Raw genomic sequence first — 6,700 nt, forward strand, 5'->3', positions numbered from 1 at the left:
AGTGAGGTGAGACACCACCACACAATCCACATGTGAAATATATCTGACCGCTTTCGCTATCTCATGGTGACACAAAAACAAAGGTGGATGTGACAATGGCAGTATTAACTTGTTTTTATTAGTTAAATTCGTATACACATTTGAAAATCATAAAAAGCTGTGAACACTCCCCACCCACCCCCATGCTCCTTGCACACAAAAATATACCAACTACACTATGCATGTTACAAACTACATGATTTTACTGTTGCACTTCTGTATCTTAAATATAAATAAATAAACACACTTTTTCAAATCAATGTGTGGCACAAGCTGAACCAACTACAAACACACATCAAAATAGTTTTCTCGTCAATGTAATAATAATATTTATTTTCTCGTCAATGTAATAATAATATTTAATCACAATGACAATGTATTATCAATAAAATTGGAACACATAAGGATGCAAAAATGGGCTGATGCTGTCATATAATGTAATATTACTCTGGGTCCCTATAACCCACGTACTGCCCATCTGCACTAGGAAACTGTTCTCTAATTCTTGCAACCGCACAAGCTGGTAAGGTGACCCTGATGTCTCTCCCCAGCCATTTCCAGACCCACCGCACAAGCATGCGGTAAGCTACATACCGATACCGCCTGGAAAGAAAAACAAGCATACAGTATTAATGACAGTATCAATCAATCAATCAATATGAGGCTTATATCGCGCGTATTCCGTGGGTACAGTTCTAAGCGCAGGGATTTTTTTTTTTAATTTTTATGCAATTTATATCGCGCACATATTCAAGGCGCAGGGATTTATTTATGCCGTGTGAGATGGAATTTTTTTTTACACAATACATCACGCATTCACATCGGCCAGCAGATCGCAGCCATTTCGGCGCATATCCTACTTTTCACGGCCTATTATTCCAAGTCACACGGGTATTTTGGTGGACATTTTTATCTATGCCTAGGCCTATACAATTTTGCCAGGAAAGACCCTTTTGTCAATCGTGGGATCTTTAACGTGCACACCCCAATGTAGTGTACACAAAGGGACCTCGGTTTTTCATCTCATCCGAAAGACATATAACGTGCGCCACACACAAGACCCTTTTGTCAATGGTGGGATCTTTAACGTGCACACCCCAATGTAGTGTACACGAAGGGACCTCGGTGTTTCGTCTCATCCGAAAGACTAGCACCCACCACCTAGGTTAGGAAAGGGGGGAGAAAATTGCTAACGCCCTGACCCAGGGTCGAACTCACAACCTCTCGCTTCCGAGCGCAAGTGCGTTACCACTCGGTCACCCAGTCCACAGTACACAAAGTGTACAATCAGGATACTTGAAAACATTCCCCATATTGCTTTGCTCAGAATTAGCACATGCGAATAAATGAATTGTCTTGAAATAAAAATGAATATCTGACAATTAATTTTCATTTTTATATTTAGTCAAGTTTTGACTAAATATTTTAACATCGAGGGGGAATCGAGACGAGGGTCGTGGTGTATGTGTGTCTGTCTGTCTGTGCGTGTGTGTGTGTGTGTGTGTGTGTGTGTGTGTGTGTGTGTGTGTGTGTAGAGCGATTCAGACTAAACTACTGGACCGATCTTTATGAAATTTGACATGAGAGTTCCTGGGTATGAAATCCCCGAACGTTTTTTTCATTTTTTTGATAAATGTCTTTGATGATGTCATATCCGGCTTTTCGTGAAAGTTGAGGCGGCACTGTCACGCCCTCATTTTTCAACCAAATTAGTTGAAATTTTGGTCAAGTAATCTTCGACGAAGCCCGGACTTCGGTATTGCATTTCAGCTTGGTGGCTTAAAAATTAATTAATGACTTTGGTCATTAAAAATCTGAAAATTGTAAAAAAAAATAAAAATTTATAAAACGATCCAAATGTACGTTTATCTTATTCTCCATCATTTGCTGATTCCAAAAACATATAAATATGTTATATTCGGATTAAAAACAAGCTCTGAAAATTAAATATATAAAAATTATTATCAAAATTAAATTGTCGAAATCAATTTAAAAACACTTTCATCTTATTCCTTGTCGGTTCCTGATTCCAAAAACATATAGATATGATATGTTTGGATTAAAAACACGCTCAGAAAGTTAAAACAAAGAGAGGTACAGAAAAGCGTGCTATCCTTCTTAGCGCAACTACTACCCCGCTCTTCTTGTCAATTTCACTGCCTTTGCCATGAGCGGTGGACTGACGATGCTACGAGTATACGGTCTTGCTGAAAAATGGCATTGCGTTCAGTTTCATTCTGTGAGTTCGACAGCTACTTGACTAAATATTGTATTTTCGCCTTTTACGCGACTTGTTTTATTTTATTGTTATTTGTTTTTGCACATCTATGACATAAACCTATTTATAGTATCATGATTACAATTCTAAAAAAAAAATAACTTACTCATTAGCATCCTGTATAGCCCTCCCATACTGCTGGTTGTACCAGTGATAGCATGTCTCCAAGACATAGTGGTCCAAGCACACTGATCTGAAGCCAGGGTGGTCAGTGATGCAGCCCACCCCTGTGCTTACTGTCAGTGATTCCATTTCTGGAATTTCTTGACAACAGCGGCATTCTCGGATTGAGCCCATATGCCTGCACAGTTTGCGCACTGACACCTGCACACACAAAATTTGATACAAGTTTAGTTCAAATTCTCTGCAGTCTACAAACTCACACAAAAAATTGATCTACTAAGGCAGTAAAACAACTGAAATGGACAAATTCACAACCAATGGTAGTGACCATTATGTCTAGACAAAACCATAATAAATTGTTATTCCATTGGAACATTGGTATATCCATACGTGTACTGATTTGGCTAGTTTTAGTTTTGGGGACTGCTACTAGCAATGATTGAGTGGGCATACTGACTACTCAGTAGGATGATGTTTTGACTAAAATTATAATCAGGAATGCGCATCACTTTCTGGCATGCATGAATTGCATCAAGGGTAAAAGAAGACATCGCACAAACTTTACAAATTACTGACTGCAAAACAAGCTCTACCAGAATCGATTCTATAATAGGAATATATACGAGGAAGAGTCTCACAATCACTGAATCAGTGGTAGTTTCTTACCAGTTGGTGGACATCAAACGATCGAGAGACTCGCTAAAATCGTCTCTGTCGGGTGTTTCCTCAACCTCAGCATCGGACAGCTCAGGTTCAAACTGGTATGGTTGAAGATCGTGTTCATTCAAAACCTCAAAATCACTACTGTAGCACGATAGTTCCAGTGAAGAAACGCTGCTTGTTTCACTGTTTTCTTCATGGTCTGCCATTGCCAATACAGCTGCTGACGTCACTGCGAGGGGAGATCAGCTATGGCTGCGTTTTAGATTCTTACTTCCCTTACCCTTATTAATTGCAGGTATGAAAACCCACTTTCATTGATCGATATCTATTAAACCAAAGGACTTTGCTTGCCAATATTTTGCATCTGGTACTATTTAGTAATGTTCTCTCAGCAGAATTTTTTTGACCGAGCAATGTGGTTGACCTTTAAAAACCACTTACTGTCTGAGTAGTTTAACGCCTTTTGACTTACCACACTTAGTATTACGTCAAAGATATGCTGTGCATTGTATATTCTGAACATATTTTTGTTACACTATTGATACATGTTCGATTGCTACCAGCTTGTACTTATAATTACTTGCATAGTATGCATTTGATTTTATGAATAACCACATATGTATGCTCTTCATGCCTCATCTTCATCATCATCATCATTATCATCATCATCATCGTCATCATCATCGTCATCTTTATTATCACGTTTTCCGACCTCCGTTTGTTGGTTAACTTTTTAACTTTTTAATTTTTAATTTTTTAATTATATAATTGTGTGTCTATGCGTCCCAAGGACAGATTGTAAGAAAAGGCGTAGCCTTAAATCTTTATCCTTGTTAAATAAAGTTCAATTCAATTCAATTCAATTCTCTCTCTTTTTCTCTCTCTCTCTCTCTCTCTCTCTCTCTCTCTCTCTCTCTCTCTCTCTCTCTCTCTCTCTCTCTCTCTCTCTCTCTCTCTATCTCTCTCAGAGGGAAGACAGAGAGAGTGAAAAAGAGAGAGAGAGAAAGAGAGAGAGAGAGAGAGAGAGAGAGAGAGAGAGAGAGAGAGAGAGAGAGAGAGAGGGAGAGAGAGAAAAAGAGAGAGTGCATCCACTACATAACAATGCAGTTTCTAACCAAAAGATAACAATTCATTCAATCTTAACCAAAACGTTTACTGTCTAAAATAAATCTCTGAATCTGATAAAACATCGCTTTGTTTTCAGTGAGTGACTTGTCATTTTTGCATCGAAGGAGTAAAGATCACCTTTGATTCTCAAAAGAACACGCTGACTGAATCACATGATTTGATGTGTCCGCATTGTAGAAAAAATCAAGATGATGAAATCCATTTTGTATTGTGTTACCCATATTTGAACAAGTTAAGAAAACAATTGATTCCATTTAAATATTATAAAAACCCAAGCCTTTTTTGACTACGTTTGCTCTTAGCCTCATCAAAAGAAACTATTGTCAGAAATGTGTCCTTGTATTTGTTTAAAGCATTCAAGTTCAGGGAAAGACGGGCGCAGTGGCCTGGTGGATAAGATATTGGCCTCCTAATCGGACGGTCGTGAGTTCAAATCCCGTCCGCGGCCGCCTGGTGGGTTAAGGGTGGAGATTCTTCCGATCATCCAGATCAACTTATGTGCAGACCCGCTTCTGCCTTATCCCCCTTCGTGTGTACACGCAAGCACAAGACCAAGTGTGCACGAAAAAGATCCTGTAATCCATGTCAGATTTTTAGTGGGTTGTAGGAACACGAAAATACACAGCATGCTTCCCACGAAATCGGCGTATGGCTGCCTGAATGGCGGGGTAAAATCAGTCATATACGTACAAATCCATTCGTGCAAAAACATGAGTGAACGTGGGAGTTTCAGCCCATGAACGAAGAAGAAGAAGAAAAAAGAAGTTAAGGGAAGTTGTAACCTCTTAGTTAAGTGCTGTGTGATGTTCTTTTTAGGGAAGTTAAGGGAAGTTGTAACCTCTTAGTTAAGTGCCGTGTGATGTTCTTTTTAGGGAAGTTAAGGGAAGTTGTAACCTCTTAGTTAAGTGCCGTGTGATGTTCTTTTTACATTTATTATCGTACGATTTTCATTTTTCTTTCTGTTGCACATGTTCAGTGCAATGATATGCAAAATTAACTTTTTGTTCACACCCCTTCATAAGGGGCAATGGCCTGATGAATAAACTATCTGCGTCTATCACACCCCTTCATAAGGGGCAATGGCCTGATGAATAAACTATCTGCGTCTCTTTTGCCTGGGACCAAACGTCTTGAAAAAGTATGCTTGAAAGTGTCAGCTCAAACAAATGCTCTCCTCTATCACCAAATTCATTCTTCAACTATGTGAACAAACTCAGCCATGAAGTTCAGTCATGTTTGCTTGCTCGGGGAGGTGCACACATCTTTGTATATTAAGTCAATTTACTTTAGTGTCACAACTCGCTAAGGGCAATTTAAAGTTTCCTACCCGAGTACTAACCATGAGCACGAGAGCTACGTGGTAATTGACACACAGTTAGATGAATTTGCCAAAGGTGTCAAATTGGCCTGAAGTAAAAACGGCGGTTGAGATCTTACACAATATGTATCGACTGAACATTGGCTTTTTCTTCTTTGAGCCATGTGACGTCAGAGTCCGACAACAATTCATATTTAGGCGGCCAGCCGAGACTACAAAATAGTGCATGTTTGTGAGCGTTCTATCGTAACAACTAAAAGGAGTTTTACCAATAATCGATCGATACATACATGTTATTTGTATTTTTGACCAAAATATGACATTTTACACAGATCTCGACAGTCATTGTTCACCTCGATCTATGTAAAATGTCATATTTTGATCAAACATACAAATAACGTATTATGTCTTTCGAGTCTGTGGATTCACCCTAAGGAAGGAGCTCAAACACTGTTACGCCAGTACAAGCCACCCGTCACGCTTTATCCACCCCGAACCCTCCCCCAGGGGCCGGGCGACAGGCAAAGAACGCTGAGGTGTCCACCTTTGAACAAAAGAATGTAGAGGAAGTTGTAAGGATGAAAAGGTTGATAGCGACTGATCATAGTGTCCGTGTAAAGAAATTTGCCTTTGGGCAGGGGAATCAATATTGTGCACAACAGGCCAACGACAAAAGGGGAAGGGACGGGGGGGGGGGGGGGGGGGGGGGGGAGGAAGGGGCATTGTTGTATGATCAGCTTTTTAGTCATGGAGAGAAGAGCGGATACAAAAATAAAAAAATTACGACACGAGGCTACTTTTTAAAAGTAGCCGCCTATAGTTGTAAGATTTCATTCCATACACGTCTTTTAAAAATTCCTTTTCTCTGCTTTTTACATTTAGTCAAGTTTTGACTAAATGTTTTAACGTAGAGGGGGGAATCGAGACGAGGGTCGTGGTGTATGTGTGTGTGTGTGTGTGTGTGTCTGTCTGTCTGTCTGTGTGTGTGTGTAGAGCGATTCAGACTAAACTACTGGACCGATCTTTATGAAATTTGACATGAGAGTTCCTGGGTATGATATCCTCAGACGTTTTTTTCATTTTTTTGATAAATGTCTTTGATGACGTCATATCCGGCTTTTCGTGAAAGTTGAGGCGGCACTGTCACGCCC

The 6,700-nt window shown here is 39.6% G+C and overlaps 1 long non-coding RNA gene across 1 annotated transcript in view; it reads right to left on the reverse strand.

Moving 5' to 3' along the window:
• LOC138968216 (uncharacterized) overlaps positions 1–3,806 on the reverse strand; it is a 3,857-nt gene extending 51 nt beyond the window's left edge. The window contains exons 1-3 of the long non-coding RNA XR_011456106.1: positions 3,107–3,806; positions 2,424–2,641; positions 1–642 (exon numbers count right to left, since the gene is read on the reverse strand). The exon at positions 1–642 is cut by the window's left edge and continues 51 nt beyond it. This is a non-coding gene — a long non-coding RNA (uncharacterized lncRNA). The remainder of the gene's footprint in view (positions 643–2,423; positions 2,642–3,106) is intronic.
• Positions 3,807–6,700: the final 2,894 nt, after the last annotated feature.

This window comes from Littorina saxatilis, linkage group LG6 (assembly GCF_037325665.1).
Source record: "Littorina saxatilis isolate snail1 linkage group LG6, US_GU_Lsax_2.0, whole genome shotgun sequence".
Taxonomy (NCBI): Eukaryota; Metazoa; Mollusca; class Gastropoda; order Littorinimorpha; family Littorinidae; genus Littorina; species Littorina saxatilis.